Source organism: Ictidomys tridecemlineatus, chromosome 6 (genome assembly GCF_052094955.1).
Source record: "Ictidomys tridecemlineatus isolate mIctTri1 chromosome 6, mIctTri1.hap1, whole genome shotgun sequence".
Taxonomy (NCBI): Eukaryota; Metazoa; Chordata; class Mammalia; order Rodentia; family Sciuridae; genus Ictidomys; species Ictidomys tridecemlineatus.
Window position 1 is genome coordinate 159283050 of NC_135482.1, and position 17806 is coordinate 159300855.

The window sequence follows — 17806 nt, forward strand, 5'->3', positions numbered from 1 at the left end:
ATAAATCGGGTTCTGAGAACCAATTGGAAGCTCAGAAGAACTGAACTGGCAGGTTCTCCAGGGCTGGGAACACAGGGGGAAAGACTTTTCTGCCACCTGAGAAGGCCATAGATGTGTGTCACTCTCTATTAAGCTGTGAACAACTCCTACCAAGTTCGAATTTGGAATTAGCATTCGCTCCCTTTATTTAGTACAATGCTCGACACACCAAGAGATGTTTGATAAACATTTGCCAAATGAATGCACTGAAAAATAACCAAGTTGAGAGCTAAGATGGAAATGGACCAGAAGGGCAGAACAATGACGTTCTGAAGGAAGGAATGGCTGAGTTCATCATGCACATGTGGGAGGAGAAGAAAGATCCAAAATGAAGTCGTGATTTTATTTGTTTCGATCTGGTGGGTGGCTACAGGGAAGCATTGACCATTTTCATTGAGGCAAAAGTAGCCTAACTGCACGCGGGGAACTAAAGTTAAAGATGGGGCCCTACAGGCGCCGGAGGTCTGGAGTTAGCAGTGAGTGGTGGAGGTGTCGGTTCTGGGAATTGGGAAGAGGAGCCAGAGGAGAGTGGTGGAAGGTGGAAGGTTGAGGACTTCCACTAGCAGGAAACAGAAGCCGAGAACTCCATGGCTGCTGTTGTGGGTGGTGATGATGTTGTCTTTAATTAGACATATAGCAGCCTGGGCCCCAGGAAACAGAGTGGAAACCTCCTGCACTCCCTCTGGAAGGTCTCCTGGGATCTCTTTCTCTCTCTCTCTCTCTCTCTCTCTCTCTCTCTCTCTCTCTCTCTCTCTCTCTCACACACACACACACACACACACACACACACACACACACACACACACACACACGCTTCATTCCAACCTGCAAAGCTTGGCACAGGAGTGATGTTCACACCCTCTTCAGCCCCAGAACACTGCAGATGGGTTTCTGGGAAGAACAAATCTTTTCCTCCCTCAGTTCAGCTTGAAGAACTGACCTGCTGTGTTTCCCAGGTGAGGGAGTTTAGGAGTCTCGGGCAGATTAAAATGTTTCAATGCAGTTGAGTTCTTAGCCCTGGTAGCATGCTCATGATTCTCTTTGTTGGAGGAAACTGAGGCCCTCTGGGGGGAGACGAGCCCTTCCAGCTGCCGGCCCTCCAGTGTCTGAGTTAAGAATTAGTCAACACAGCACACTGGACAGCACCCTGGGACAGGCCAGAGCGCTGCAGACTGTGGCCAGAAGGCCAGGCAGGGCGCACTGGCCCTGATCTTGCTTCAGGCCAGGCCCAGGGCCTACACAAAATCCCTCCCTCTCTCCTTTCTGCTCCCTTCCCAGCCCTGTATCTATGTCTAGCGTCTAGCTCCTCAAGAGATTTCTCCTTCCGTGTCTGTCCTGAACTTCTGCTTTTTCCCTGCCCCAATTTCCCCCTCCTCTTCCCAGCTTCCCCCCCCCCCCAGCGTCATGGTGGCCCCTGTGTTCAGCTGCATAAAGGAACTCCCTTCCCAGGCCCTCCCCCATGGGAACTTACTAGGATATGGGCTTTAACTTTTTAATTGATTTCTTCATCCTACTAATCATGTCTGGCCAACCATGCTAGTATCAGCTACGAGGCAGGCTGAGGAGGGGGGATCACTTGAGCTAGGAGGTCAGTGCCAGACTGGGCAGCAACATAGTAACATATCTTAAGGGGGGAAAAAAAGGATGTATTTCTGTCTTAGTTCATTGTACTTCTCTACAAAATACTCGAAACTGGATAGTTTACAAATAATAGGAATTTATTTCTCACCCTTTTGGAGGCCAAAAGTCCAAGATGCCAGTGGGTCAGAGCCTAGCTGCTTTCCTTAACAATTCAACCTGTTGCAGAAGGTCAAGAAGGGTCTAAACCAGTTCCCTTCAGCTCTGCTCTCATGGCAGTCACTTCCCAGAAGGCCACACCTCCTAATACCACCTCAACAGGGTTAAGGTTCAACATGAATTTTGGAGGGTAGGAATGCCCACTGTAGGAAACTCCAACAGTATAGACAGGGGTAATAAAGGCAGAACAAAAGTCACCAGTAGTAAGTCTCTTCGGAAACCTGTGGTCTCTGAGTTTCATTCTGGGCTCTGCATCTTGCTGTACCTGTGTCACCTCAAAGCTGTTACCTCCCCTCCCTATACCTGAGCTTCCTGTCTGCATCTTAGTGACCATTGCATCTAGTAGCGTTGTCTGAGGATGGGTGCCTCAAATAGGACAGAACAAATGACAGGGATGGGTCTCAATGAAGTGGTAGCTGTGATTATGGTTAGATGTTCAGTGCTTGGAGCTGCTTTCATTACCATTGCCCATTGCTGTCTCTCTACTAGCACCAGGAAGTTCTCTCCCTACAGGGTGCCTCCCAGCCGCCAGGTTGCTGCCCATTTGTTACAAAAGACTTCAGTGCAGCAGCTGCTCATGATGCCTCACGATTTGTTTGAACAAGCTCCCAGTCAAACCTAAACATGTAGGATTTGTATCCCAGAGGGCTGGTGGCTTCCCTGAGGACAGTTTGGTCCTGGGGATCCTCTACTCTACTCATCCTCCCTAACCACTGTACTTCACTGCCAGTCCCTCAGCCACCCTTTCTGGTTCACCCACCCCCCTCCCTGGCCTTTCCCCTGGCCCCTAGGCTTTCAGTCTTCCCTCACTGCTTCCCTGGATCCCTTCCTGCTTCACTTCTCAAAGAAGCAGATGCCAAAACTGAGAGACCAGACAGATTTCTCACTAGCAGTTTATTTTGCTAACTAGCACTTTTAATTATAAAAGTACATTTTGCAGTGTGTATTATGCATATGTTTAATACAAACAGACTCATAATATATATGCTCTTTCGCAAGTCGCCTTTTTTATTTACTATATGGTAGACATCTTTCTGTAGCAGTTCATGTAGCTCAGCCTCATTCTTTTTAACAGCCATCGAATGGTGTATGAATAAATAAATCACATATCATGAATCTATTTAAATATTCCCCTACAAACATGCATTCAAGGTGTTTCCAGACTTAGATTTTGTTTTATTCTGCTTTGCTCCATAAACAATGCTGCAGTGAACATCTTTGTCCATAGATCCCTGGGCTCTTGTGGGACTTTCAACCCTTTTAGAAGGCACTGTCCTCAAACAAGGGGCCAGTGTCTCTATGAGCATCAGGCAGTCGCAACGTGGTGTGCTCAGACCTGAGTACTATGCTGGTTCTACTCCAGGACCTAGAGTTAACAGTTTGCAGATCTGCTACAAAAAACACATGAGGAGTTGTCCTTCTCTAAACCCTGCGGATTACTAGCCCTCCAGCCCTGTTTGCCCCACTTTCATGTTTAGTATTCATACAGTGAACTTTCTCTGCCTTTAAAGAAATTTTACTGGGGGCTGGGGCTGTAGTTCAGTGGTAGACAACCTGCTTCACACATGTGAGGGATGGGGTTCGATCCTCAGCTCCACATAAAAATAAATTTAAAAATAAAGATATTGTGTCCATCTACAACTTAAAAAAAAAAGAAATTTTACTGATAGCTCAATAGTTCTCCTACCTATTCAAGGTAAGACTTTTACTTTTTAAATAAATTTTTTTTTCCTTTCTCAGAGTTTAATGTCTTCTTGTTCCTGGCTACCAGTTCAGACTTTTTCCTCTTTCAGAATTTTGCTCTAGACCCAACTTCAGCCCACTCAACTATGAATATTTCACTCTCTTAAAGAAAATTAAACCTAGATATAGATACAAATATTGGCATCAGAGCATCTTGTGTGGGGCTCAAAGATCAAGTAGCATGTACTCTACTGTCCCTGCCTCCCCTTCCCAGACTTTTTATCCAAACTCTGACTTTGTTCTATGGCCTTTTGTTTTCCTGGAGTTTAAAATGATCTTTCTTTTCTTCCTCTCTACCTATTTATTATTCCATCGAGTTTTATCAAATTCTCTGTAATGCTAATAACTCCATAGAGGCCCCTTTCCCAGTTGGAATATGACTGAGGACAGTTGGAATCCTCAGTCATATTTCTCCAAATTGCATTATACATCTCTTCCTAGGAGTTATTTTTATCATTCTCTTAATTCTCCTTTTTCATTTTCTCCTTATTTTTGAGGCTTACATCCTTAAGTAACTTCCTAAGAAAGGACATTTGGGAAGTAAGTATTCTAAGTCTTAAATGTCTAAAGAGCTCTTTATTTTCCCTCATGCTTCATTGCTCAGAAACACTAAGACAATAGGAAAGAGAGTAGAATGAATAGGACATAACTTTCCTATGTTCATAAATGAATATACAACCAGTGAAACTCCACATCATGTGCAACCACAAGAATGGGAAGTTATTCTCCAGGTATGACATGTCAAAATACATTCTACTGTCAGGTATAACTAAAAAGAACAAATAAAAAAATTAAAGAAAAAGAAAACAAACACTCAGTGAGCCATTTTGACTTAGCATCTTTTGTTGCTGGAGAAATCTGCATCTTTCCCCTGGAGGTGAACTATTGAGAAGCAGTATGTGTAACCATTTAGGGTGCAGGCTACAGCACTTAGCTTGCCTGGCTCTGTTACTGTTTGCTGGCCTTGTGATCTTAGTTTTCCTTGTCTGTGAAATAGGAATCCTACTCATCAGGTTATTGTAGGGATAAAATGATTTAAGAGAGAAATGGTTCTTAGAGGAATTCATGGAATTGACATTAATGTTTTTTCTTTCTTTGACTTTTTTTTTAAAGGAAAGAGAGGGGGAGAGAGAGGAGAAAGAGAGATAGAGAGAGAGAGAGAGAGAGAGAGAGAGAGAGAACCTTTTTTTTTTTTTTGGTAGATGAACACAACACAGTGCTTTTTATTTTTTATATTTATGTGGTGCTGAGAATCGAACCCGGGTCCCGCCCGTACTAGGTGAGCGCTCTACTGCTGAGCCACATTCTCAGCCCTTTCTTCAACTTTTCTATTTTTCCTTATCTGTAATGAATTCTGATATTTCACTAAATGTAAAACATCTAATATGCCCTAATATGAGTCTTTTAACATTTACTGGGCTTAACACACAACATCACATTTAGTTTGAAAACCTACTTAATTTCAAGGAAATTTTTTTATATTTCCTTAGTAATTTCCTCTTCTCCATGTTCATGCATCTCCTCCCACTCCTCTCTCTCTGCTGGGGATTGAACCCAGGGCCTCCACATTATCAGGCAAGCACTCTGCGCTGAGCTACATCTCCAACTCTCCTTTGCCTTTTGGAAAATTTTATTCTGAGCTTTCATTGTTATCTTTCAATCCTTTCCATTAAGAAATTTTCTCATTAAAATGTTTTCATTTCCAAGAGCTCTTGTTCTTTTCTTCTGCTTACTTCATAGATGCTCTATCTTTGTGGACTTCTCTGAAAATACTAATGAGAGGCTGTTTTACCCTTCTGTCCCCTCCCCCAGCGGGGGTGAACAAGAGGAAAAGAGGGGTGAGGGCCTTTTTATACAATAGCAGCAAACTACACCTGAAAACAAGGTCAAGAATTCAGCATACAACATGAGCACTAGCCCAGCCATCTTCCCGTACATAACAGTGATCTTGAGTGATCAATGCTGCTTCTCCACCATGTTTTCCAGCAACAGAACCTCCTGGCAGGGAACCATTCTGGTCTGAATTCCACTATCTTTTGAACTGCGACTGGCCCTGGAGTTCTCTAGGAGACAAACTTGGGCTCCCTCTGGTGGCATTCTATCGAATTACATCACTCAAACCGCCAGCACTCTTTTAAATAGGCTCGCCATATACGAGTTAATTGAATGAAGTCCCTTTTGTATATAAACAGGATACATGCAAGAGCTTCCCAAAAGTGTGATTTCCAAAAAGAAAAAAAACTTTATACTCTTTAATCAATTGCATATGTTTTCTTCATTTCTTACTTTTATTTATATCTTAGTAGAGTGCAACTAATGGGTTCTGGTTGTTGGCTGTACCAATTTTAATAAAATAATATGGTCTCATTACCCAGTTTAATATTCATGGGAAACCTTTGAGAAACGGTTTATCAAAGTTTACTAAATTTTGCTTGAGAGCGGGAATACCAATGATTGACTTGTGTCTTCTGTTTTTCATATTTGCTGGCTTCAGAAGTCCCTGGGGCATGATTTCAGGTAGTAACTCTGAATATATCTTCCCTCATACTTTGTGTCTCCACTGTTTGATCATTTTCCCTGCCTTTCGCTTTTCTTTGGAGCAGAAAAGAGCAGAGTAGTCACAAGATACTCAAGAGTGATTGCCCGTGTATATAAGAAGGACTTGGTAATAACAAAGGCAGTTAGGCAGATGTGCTTTGCAAAGTACTTTACTCTCAAAGAATCAATTCCTGATAAGTCACGATAATGGCGTTAGCCGTCTTAGAATGCCTACACAACAAATAACAGATTGAACTCAAGAGTCCCCAAAGCTCTATTTCCATTCCCAAGGGAATGTTTGGTATCTTCCTGCAAAGACAAAATTGGAAGCCTGACGACATCCCCTGCCGCTTAGCCATCAAGCATTTCAGTAATGAGATGCAGCAGTATCTATTTACTTTGTACCTACCTGCCTTTTATTGTAAATTTTCACCTTAACGGTTTTTATTAACACTCTGACTTAGGTTGCTAAGCAACGAGCCGGGTCTGGGCTCCTCCCCAGACTACACCAGCGTCTGCCTGGTTGTCCCCGTTGTCCAGGAAACTCGACTGTCCCAAGAAGATGCCCCTCACGGTGGACGGTTGTTTTCTCTTGGCCCTTTTCTTTCTTTCCTCGAACCGCTGCCAATACAGACCTACTGTCACTTCGATCCATCTCGGAGCCACGCTTAGCAGCAGGCGCCTGCTCCAGGCGACATCTCCCATCTGCGAACTCGCGGGGAGAGACGGGAGGCAGGGACGCTCTGCAAACCACAAATCGTCTTTGGGAAGTTTGTTTGTATTTTCCCCGACTAAAGCGAACAGCTGTTTGGCTTATAAAATAGCTGCAATTGCAATGGCCCACACTCTGTCATCAGGAAATGCCACTTCTTGTCACTTCTTGTCATAGTTTCCGGAAAAGAGGATGGTGGAGGAGGAGGGGGAGGAGATGGATAATGCCGATGAGTTGCTTTTTTTTTTTTTTTTTTTTTAATTTGGACACGTTCCAGTACATTCTGCTAGGGAAAGGCAACGGAGGGAGAGGCCAGAAAGGCCGGGATGTGCCACGTGCCGGGAAAGCCACCCAGCACGCAGCGGCCCCAGGACCGGCAGGGGGCGGAGAAGGGCGGGGCGCGAGCGTCCTTGCCTCCGGATGCTCGGTCTTTGGGTCGTGCTACCAGAGTCCAGCCCCGCGGAGGTGTCGCGGGTGCTAGGTCCCGCGTGGAGGAGGCGACCCTGCACCAAGGACTGGAGGAGATTGTCTGACTAAGGCTCTTCTGGGAGGCGAGGAGCATCAGATAAAAATCTGCCCTCCACCCCTAGGTCTGCGGGTGAGCCTCTCAACAATGGTTTTTGAATTTCCTCTGGAGTGATCCACAGGGGGATCCAAGCCCCAAGTCACTTCCAAAAGCCTATGTGTGTTCACTGAGTGTTTTCCAGAAGATTTAACACTACATCAAAAAAGCAGGCGGACAAACACCGTTAAAGCATCACCAGAACCACGCGGTTCTTTCCAGACAAACGTCTTGAACTGTGTCTGTCCTAGTGGAAAACAACCATGCGCGCGGCAAATGACTCTTGGGGCCTTTTATCATTCAAAAGCTGAGGAGTAGAACATCTGCTCTGCAGAAGTGTGGGTTTGTGGATTTGAGGCCGTTTTCCTGGCACGTCCCTTTTTCAGAGAAAGAACGTTTTGCCTAATGACATTTTTTGGTTAGATTTTAAGCTCAAATTCTCCTCTTTTTGTTGGTTTGGTTTGGTTTGGTACTGGGCCATTGAACCCAGAGGTGCTTTACCATGTACCATCCCCAGTCCTTTTTAAATTTCTTATTTTATGACAGGGTCTCACCAAGTTGCTTAGGGCCTCTAAGTTGCTGAGGCTGGCCTGGAACTTGTGATCCTCCTGCCTTAGCCTCCTGAGTTGTTGGGATTACAGGTGTGCACTGTGGCACCTGGCCTCTTCTAACTTTTTGCTTTGTTCTTTTTTCAGCAAATATTTATGAAGTGTCCACAATGAACTAAATGTGCCCACCAATGAATCTTAGGCATGCGTGCAACCCGGGTTCGATTCTCAGCACCACATACCAACAAAGATGTTGTGTCTGCCGAGAACTAAAAAATAAATATTAAAAAAAAAAATTCTGTCTGTCTCTCTCTCTCTCTCTCTCTCTCTCTCTCAATTTAAAAAAAAAAAAGAGTTCAATGTAGATAAATCTATTTTCATGCTGCCCTGTTTACTTGGCTGAGAAGATACCAGCACTCCAGGTGCTGGATACCCCCTTATTAGTTTTTCACAAACGTATCCAGTATAGTACTTTGTAGAGATGTGCAAACAAGGCCTCTGGCCTTGAGCTGGGCTTCACAGAGATGTCTACATTTTTAAGATAAGTTACAATTGGGTGCCATGGTAACAGCTGGCAGGGGGAGAAGAAGCTCTCCCCTTCTCAGGTGTTGTCCTTGAAGAGTTAACTTGCCCAGAACAGTGAAAGAAAAAGCTGCTTTTATGTGAACTTCTGCAGACTGTGAACTTCTGAGCCCCTCCCCTTACATGCTGGGTATAAAACTCTGAACTCCCTGAACTCTGGGTTCAGGGAATTGATTGATTACAGCAAAAGCTGTGCCCTCTAAACCTGGCTGCAGCCAAATAAAACTATTTCCTGCTATCTTCGGTGCCTTGCCTCATTTGTCCCCACAACATCTGCTTTCAGGAAACTTGCATTCTCATGAGTGCAAGGAGAGGGCTTACAAGAAGGAGTGTGTAACATATCAGGAGATGACATGTCTGGAAGAGTAAGGGAAGACATGTCCATCTTTGGGAAGTTTGGTTGATTAGCAAAGGCCTTTCTGATGAGAAGAGACCTTAAGAGCAAAGAGTGGGGGCTGGAGGTGTAGCTCAATGATAGAGTGCCTAGCATGTTTGATGCCCTGGGTTCCATCCTCCAAAAGAACTGAGTCTAAGCCACAAAGAAATCCAGGGGCAGAGCAAGTATAACTCCAGGCCTTGGGAGGAATGTTGAAGGGCCACTGTGGGTGAAGGAGCCTGTACAGCTAGAGCTGACTGAGGGAGAGGAACATGCAGGAGATGTGCTAAAGAAAAAAAAATATATCACTTAAAACAGTGAGGCAGGCTTTAGTCAGCAAGACTGTTGCTGGACGAGGATGAATCTCAGTGATAGAGTGCTTATCTAGAATTCTGGGTTCAATCCCCAGGACCAGGTTAAAAACAAACAAACAAAAAGAGCCAGGAACGATGGTGCGGGCCTGTAATCCCAGTGGCTTAGGAGGCTGAGGCAGGAGGATCCCAGTTCAAAGCCAGCCTCAGCAAAAGTGAAGCTCTAAGTAACTCAGTGAGACCCTGTCTCTAAATAAAATACAAAATAGGGCTGGGGATATGATTCAGTGGACAAGTGTCCCTGAATTCAATCTCCAGTACCTCCCCCTGCAAAAAAAAAAAAAAAAGAAAAAGAAAGAAAAAGGAAAAAACCCATTGTCATGAAGAGGAACTTCTGCAATGGGTGTTGCAACAGGGAAGAGAGATTGGGCACAGCTCCAAATACAAGGGAAAGTGGGAATGTATAGCCAAGGAAAAGGGTAGGGGTTGGTGGATTGAAATTGACTAAGAGGAAACATCAAGGGTATGTTAGTCAGCTTCCTGTCATTGTGACAGAAAGTACCTGAAATAACCAACTTATAGAGAAGAAAGCTTTATTTTGGCTCACTGCTTTGGAAGCTAGAGTCCATGATGGAGGTCCATGGCTTTTGAACCTGTGGCAGGGCAGCACATTATGGTAAGAACGTGCCATGAAAGGTGCTCACCTCATGGTAACCAGGAAGCAAGCAAAGAGAGAGGAAGAGAGGGACCAGGGACCAGCAGCCCCTCAAGGGCATGCCCCCAGGGACCTCACTTCCTCCCACCAAGCTCTACCTCCTAGAGTTTGCATGCACCATGGTCTAGGGACCAAGTTTTTAACACCTGGGCCTTTGGGAGACACTTACCCAAACCAGAGCAAAGAGTAAGAGGGGGATTCTGGCTCAACTGACCTCCTAGGATTCTTCCTGAAGACAGGGGGCTGAGCAGACATCACTTAGGGATGGTGGGAGATAAAGAACCTGATCAGATATTGAAGGTAGCTAGATAAAGAAGGAGTGTCTGGGGGTGGGGTGAGGGTTCTGGCTAAACTGACAGGCTTTTTGCTAAAATTGGGTTATGCAGGCCTGGCAAGAACAGACACTGAAAGCTGAGGTCTATTTGGGAAGAAAATTCTGAGGATCCAGACTACAGTTTGGTGGAGAGAGTCTATCAGATGCATCAGGGAGGAGGAGGGTGCCAGACCACCTTGGGTCTGGTAGGACATGGTAACATCATGGGATTCTGTTCTCAGTGACAGGGGAAGCTGTTGGAAGATGTGAGTAGAGGAGGACATGATGAAACTTACGTTTTTAAAAGCTCACTCTGGTGTTAAGTTTTCTGAGTTCTTTATATATCCTAGAGATTACTACTCTATCTATAATGTGCATGTGGCAAAATTTTTCTCCCATTCTGTAGGCTCTCGCTTCACATTAGTGACGGTTTCCTTTGTTGAGAAGAAACTTTTTAGTTTGAATCCATCCCATTTACGGATTCTTGATTTTATTTCTTGTGTCTTTGGAATTGTGTTAAGGAACTCAGGTCCTAAGCTGACATAACGAAGACTTGGGCCTGCTTTGTCTTCTATTAGGAGCACAGGGTCTCTGTCTAATTCCTGGGTCCTTGATCCACTTCAAATGAGTTTTGGGCAGGGTGAGAGATAGGAGATGCCCTTCAACAGATGAATAGATAAAGAAAATGGGGTCTGTATCCACAATTGAATGTTACCCTTAAATAAGAATGAAATTATGGCATTTGAGATAAATGGATGGAGTTGGAGAATATCATGCTAAGTGAAGTAAGCCAATCCCCCCAAACCCAAGGCCAAATTTTTTCTCTGATATGCAAATGCTGATCCATAATGTCAGGGTGCTAGGGGAAAATGGAGGAACTTTGGATTGGGCAGAGGGGAGTGAGGGGAGGGGAGGGGAAGTGGGTGTGGGAAGGATAGTGGAATGAGACGGACATTATTACCATATGTATGTGTATAATTGCATGAATGGTGTGACTCTGCGTCATATACAACAAGAGAAAAGAGAAGTTGTGCTCCGTTTCTGGACAATGAATTGAAAAGTATTCTGATGTCATGTATAACTAATTAGAGAGAAATAAAAAGCTCATTCTGCCTGCAGAGCTGAGAATGAACTGTCAGAGCACAGACTGAATTAATTGGGAATCTCTTAGATAGTCTAGGTGAAAGGTGATAGTGGCTTAGGCCTGAGTATTGGCAGTGAAGGTAGTGAGAAGTGGCCATTGTCTGAATACATATGAAAATTCTTCCAGCTTTTTGTTTTTTATTTAGAGACAGGGCCTCACTGAATTGCTTAGGGCCTCACTAAGTTGCTGAGGCTGGCTTTGAACTTCGAATCCTCCTGCCTCAGCCTCCCAAGCCACTGGGATTACAGGTGAGCACCACCTTGTCCGGCTAGGTCCAGGTTTTATAGGGCTCAAAGCTGACATAATCTGGAAAGCCCAATTTGAAGAAATGAATATCAAACTGATCCACAGAATGAGAGTGACCCTTGCAAGGAAATCTTAACCTGGGGTCCATGGGCTCCCCTTCCCACCTTCTATGGGTAAAATTCAGGAATGCACTTGAGAAGACAAAAAAAAAATGCATGTTAATTTTCATCAGCCTCTAACAGAAATCTAGCACTGTCTTCAATTATAAATGTAAACAGTACACAGCTGTGACAGCACTACCTGTGACTCTGTCACTAACAGACATCACATATGACAGCACAATGGTGCAGAAAGCTTGGGTTATCACTAACACCCATCATCCCTATCACATTTCGGTAATTATAGGGCCTGCCATGAAACTTCCTATTTAGTGCACTAAGAAGCAAATTTACTAGAATATCATAAATTTGTTACTTTAATATTGTGATAACTGCCAATGTAATTGGTGTCTTTTGTAATCATATATATTATATTTTATACATTTTAAAACATCCTTGTGAGAAGAGGTACATAGACTTCATCAGACTGCCACAGAGATTTATAAACACACACACACACACACACACACACACACACACACACACACAAAGGTAAAACCTTGATTTACTGTGAGAAAACAAATCACACAAAAAGTTCAAATTTTGAAAAACTGACAGATATCCAGAAAGACAACATAATATTTTTATGAATTGTCTACCACATCTCAATATTTTTCCCTACTTTTTAAAGTGCAAACTGCTTAGCCACCTCTTCATTCTACAGATATTTACAAAAACATATGTGCCATGCAAGAGGGGTTCCAACTTCTCTCAAAAACTCAAAAAGATCTGGCAGTGCTGGGCCCTCTTCCCAGTATTCATACAAAATGACTTTGGAGTACAATTTTATATGGAATTTTATTCACATGAGGAGTGGATGACTTTTTTATATAATAGATTCTGGCTCCATCTGTTTTATTTTGTATTTTGTCTCCTGTCCAGTTTACTTCCTATACTGGGTCTTGGAAGTTTATATCATGATGGGAACTCTGACAGGACCCCTGTACTAGGGGTGGCACCCAGGGGTGCTCTACCACTGATCTGCACCCCCAGCCCTTTTTTATTTTTATTTTGAAACAGGGTCTCACCAAGTTGCCCAGAATGACCTGGCATTTATGATCCTTCTGCTTCAATCTCTCCAGTTGCTGGGATTATAGGCATGCCACTGCTGCCCAACATGACCTCCGACCTTTTAAGTCACTTCTGAGTGATTTGTCATAGTGGGTGGTAGGAGAATTTCATAAAATCATTCCTGTGTCTGCATAGCTGGTCATAATTTCACCAAGCATGTGGATGACTGCAGATCCTGTGCACAGAGCCCACTCAACACCAACTAACTGTACTCAGCTCACCTTCCCTTCCCTTGGATTCCAGAAATGTCTGTAGCTACTTCAGTGCCACCCAGTAACAGAGAGAGAGTGACAGAGAGGAAATCAAGGTAAACAGATTCCAATTCCAGATACAATATCTTTCATTTGTAAATTTCACATGAACATTTGGTCTTGGAAGGGCCCAGGCAGGATCACTAGCTTTTCCCTTTCGGGGCTACAATCCTCTGCAGCTAGGTTAGGAGCGACCCAGGGCAGTTGTTCACCATTGTGACCTTTCACATCCCAGCCTGCTTTTATTGTATTATGTGACCCATTAGCACCAGTAGCCACTGGAGTTTGTAGCCCCAGTGACCTGCTTCTCTGGCCCCAAACAAACTTTAACAGTACCTCTGAGTGAAGGCTGTTCAGCCTTCACTGAGATTGGAGTAGGTAGAACAGCTGTAGTTAAACATGTTTGTCTTAAGTTGGAGAAAAATCGAGAACATTTGTTAAAGTTTAACACAGCAAGGGGCTGAATATATAAAAGATCAGTTTAACCAAAGTTCTGATGTATGCATACAGAGTACGGTGGTGTGTCCTGACTGAGGAGGATGACGGAGCCCTTCTAAGTGGCAATTTCTCTGGAACTTGAACAGTGAATAGCTTTGGGGCGATGGGGGAGGGGGGGCGGGATTGAGCTCCATGGAAGAGCACCTGTCTGAGGTGGGGTGGGGGCAAAATGGCCTGAGCAGTAAGAAATGGATGCAGGAAAGTGGAGGCTGTGTTGGGGGATGCAGGAGGTCAGCAAGGAAGAGGCTGGAAAAATGTGTCCTATTGTCTCAGATGAGCAACACCTATGAAAACTTAAATATAGTACGTAATATGTAATTATATAAATGTTGTAATATTATAAAATTATAATATAATATTAAATAATATCTTAATATATATAAGCTTCAGATTATGGTTTCCTATCTCTTTTAGTGCATTTATGTCAATGTTGTTGAAATATTTGCAGAATTGAAAACTTTGGACTTAATGGGTTAAGTTATTGGAAACTTGAAGGACTAAAATGTTAATGATTAATAATCTGTTAATATGTAACCTGCTGGGAGTGCCAACACTTTTTAAAAGGACTTTGGAGCCTGGAAGACTTTGGCTCAAAGGTAGTTGGCTTTATTTTTTTAATCATGGAAAATTTCAATAATATAATATACCCCATGTATTCATCTTTTGGCTTCGGTAATTAACCACTCAGAGCCAATCGGGCCTCATCCACATTGCCATTCACTTCTCCCTTTCTATATTGTTTTAAAATAAATCTCAGAAACAATGTTCTCTGAAAGATTAATACTCTTAAAAAACCCATAATATCATCAATGTCATCCATTTTTTTTGCAGTTTGTTTCAATCAAGATCAGTACAGTACAAAATGAAATCCATACATGCCAATGGTTGATCTGCCTTTTTTTTTGTCTTTTTTTTTTTTGTCTTTTTTTCTTTCAATGTATTTGTGAAAACAAAAACACACCCAAGTTGTTTGTCCTTTAGAATTCCCCAGAGTTAGGACTTTGGTGATGGCATCATTGTCTTGTGGCTTAATGCTTCCCCATCTCTGCAGTTGCTGTAGTTTGCTTTGTAGATGTTGATCAGATTCAGGTTTGATCTTGGACCATTTTGTTGATGGCATTATGTTCCCCATCAGGCAGTATATCATGAAAACCTAGTTGTCTCTTTTTGCAATGTTTCTACTCATTGATAATATCAAGATAGGAATGGATGTTTAATAGTGGAATTTCAGTATACAAGAAGTTCAATAGGCATAGCTATTTTGGAAGACAGAGAAACAAATGTTTTGGTACTTCTTATATGAAATCTTAATCATACAAAGAAGGCAAGTTTTAATATTTTTTTCGTATAGCATTGGCTGCATTATTCAGTGGACATTGGCTGAGTGCCTACTATATACAGAGAACTGAAGTAGGTGGATCCTATGGAGATCATGGGATTGAATGGATATAGAACCTGTGATCAGGAGTATCTAGGATCCAGCATAAGAGACAAGAAGATTCAAGATGAAAGAGATCATCACTATAAGAATGGTAGAGGTAAACATGTGACTTTCTGAGGGGGCCAGTCAATTCTAACTGGGAGGAAAAAAAAGAAGTCTTTGTGGTGTCCCCTGAATACTCCCATCCAGCTGATCGGGTGTGATCTGGAAAGAAAATGACAAAAAGAAGGGCATAGAGGCAGGAGATCCTAGGACATGTCCGAGAAAATGTGAATAGTTCAGTTCGGCTCAAAGGAGGGTAAGAATCATGGGAAATAGAGTTGGAAAATTGGGTTTGGAGTGAAATATCCACCTACTATACTGCCCAACCATTCCTCTCCAAGGCTTTTACTCAAGAGAAATTAAATCCATGTCACTGGAAGGTTTATGCACAATGTTCACAGTAAGCAGCAGGTTCATCTGGGAGCACCACACTGCTGTTTAGAGGGAAGAGGTCCTGAGGTACCCAGCAACGTGGATCCTCACCTGAGTCATTAATGTGGTAGTGAATGGAAAAATATGCGTGAGGGGGAGACTGGCTGTTTTGGGGAGTTTTGTTATTTTCTGTATAGAAAGGTTGAAAAATACAAAATTTGGATTTGTTAACACTGACTGCAGTTTTGATTTGTCAAAATAAAGACACATTAAAAAAAAAAAGAATGAGAGGAAAATGCAGAACTAATCTATAGTGACCAGAGTAGTGGCTGCTTAGAACCGGGGACACAGGGAATCCTGGGGGCGAGGTGGATGGGGAAAGTGATGGAAAGGCTTTGTGGCTGCACCTTGATAGTGTAAAAACATTTCATGTGCAAAAACAATTCATTGAAACTCATTGGCTATACACTTTAAATGGATGCCGCTTATTGTACATAAGTTATCCATTGATAAAGCTGATTTTTAAAGGCACATTTGGGACACATTATAGAGGTTTTTGAAAGGCAGGCCAAAGTTCTGCAAGCTTTTGAAAAGGAGGGCGAAATGATTGTGTGGCCAGATTCCAAATCCTAAACTAAGCTCAGGCCAAACAGTTACACAACATGTATAGTCCAAAGTCCAGGGAAAAAAAGCATTTAGTGATTTTAAGGAAATTTGACAGAATAATTCTTGTTTATTGAATCTAAAAATGAAATCTAATACTCTAATAATATAAGTTGGAAACTGTATTTTATATGTTTTTATTTCCAGCCAACATTTCTAGTAATTCATGTTTATTGCATTTACAAAAAAAGTTTTTATAGACCAGATTGGAAATTTAAAGAAAACCAACCCTTCACCACACCATTTTGAAAGCACCAGCTTCAGAAGAGTGCAAGGCAGCCAGGCACAGTGGTGTATACTTGTAATCCCAGGGACTAGGGGAGGCTGAGGCAGAAGGATTGCAAATTTGAGGCTAACCTCGGCAATTTTGTAAGCCCTAAGCAACTTAGCAGGACCCTGCTCAAAACAAACAAAAAATACTAAAAATGTCAGAATGTTGCTCTGGGTTAAAGGAGCCTTGGATTTCAACCCCAGTACCAAAAAAAAAAAAAAAAAAAAAAAAAAAAAAAAGAAGGAGAAGGAAAAGGAGAAGGAGAAAGAGCATGCAAAACAAGGTTTCACCTTTCTAGTTTATGTAGGGTTATTGAGAAATAACCTAATAATAATAGTGTGTTAATCAAAAACTGGCTGTAGCCAGGCCCGGTGGCACTTACCTGTAATCCCAGAGACTCAGGAGGCTGAGGCAGGAGGATCTCAAGTTCAATGCCGGTTTCAGCAATTTAGGAAAGCCCTAAGCAACTTAGTGAGACCCTGTCTTAAAATAAAAAAATTGAAAAATGGCTAGGGATGTGGCCCAGTGATTAACCAATCCTGAGTCCAACTCCTGGTACCAAAATTTTTTTAAAAATAAAAATAAAAGGTTGGCTATAAAGAGACTTGAGGTTTGTGCAAGGAGTGGAAATGTAGAAGGAGTGTCAGCAGCTGGGGCAAGTGGCTTTCAAGTGGCAAAGTAATGACAGCCCTCCTGGGTTCAAAGTCCTGCAGTGCTCCCAGAAAGTCGTTCTATATTCAGATTAAAGTCTAGGCTGCTATTAAATAAAAAGGAACAAAACAACGGAGGGGAAAATAGAAGCTTTCTTCTTCTTTTTCTAACCTCCTGCTATAAGCTGGAGGCAGAGCTACTTTCAGGTGTTTCAAGAAGTTATGTATCCATAAGGAAAATGTTTTGAAAAAAATCTAAGGAAGAATAGGAAAGTCTAAGACATAAGACACTGCGGAAAAATGTCACTGTGTAAGAGCTCCATATGCGGTGGGTGACAGGACTTGGGCTCTGTGCCTAACAATGCACCACGTGGTTATATAACATACCATACACACCCTCCTTTGGAGCCTGGCTGCCTTGCACAATGACCCACAGCCTGCAGGGACCGAACCCCGAGGAGAAGACGAAAATAGGTCTATTCTTCAAGCAGAAAGGTGATCAGGAAGAAAACGGCCCTTTAAACATAGGGAGCAATTTCTCTTCTAAGACAAGAAACTTCTGACTGGAGTCTCCCTGTTCGACCAGGTCCAGGCCTGTGCAGGCAGTCAAGAAAGCACATTTGAGATTCTAATCATGTTAAATGAAATAAATTATGTAAAAATGTGTGTCATATATAAAACATAGTACAAATGCAGGAAGCTGTGCAGAGTTTCCGACACCCCTCCAGAAGCGTCCATGTGGACTTTTTCACAACACACAACC

At 42.7% G+C, this 17806-nt stretch overlaps 1 protein-coding gene across 4 annotated transcripts in view; it reads right to left on the bottom strand.

Moving 5' to 3' along the window:
* Window positions 1-17231, bottom strand: part of Kctd4 (potassium channel tetramerization domain containing 4) — a 106491-nt gene extending 89260 nt beyond the window's left edge. For all 4 annotated transcript variants that reach the window (XM_005340363.4, XM_078015972.1, XM_078015973.1 and 1 more), the window contains exon 1: window positions 16776-17231. The gene's annotated coding sequence lies outside the window, so the exon portion shown is untranslated. The remainder of the gene's footprint in view (window positions 1-16775) is intronic.
* Window positions 17232-17806: the final 575 nt, after the last annotated feature.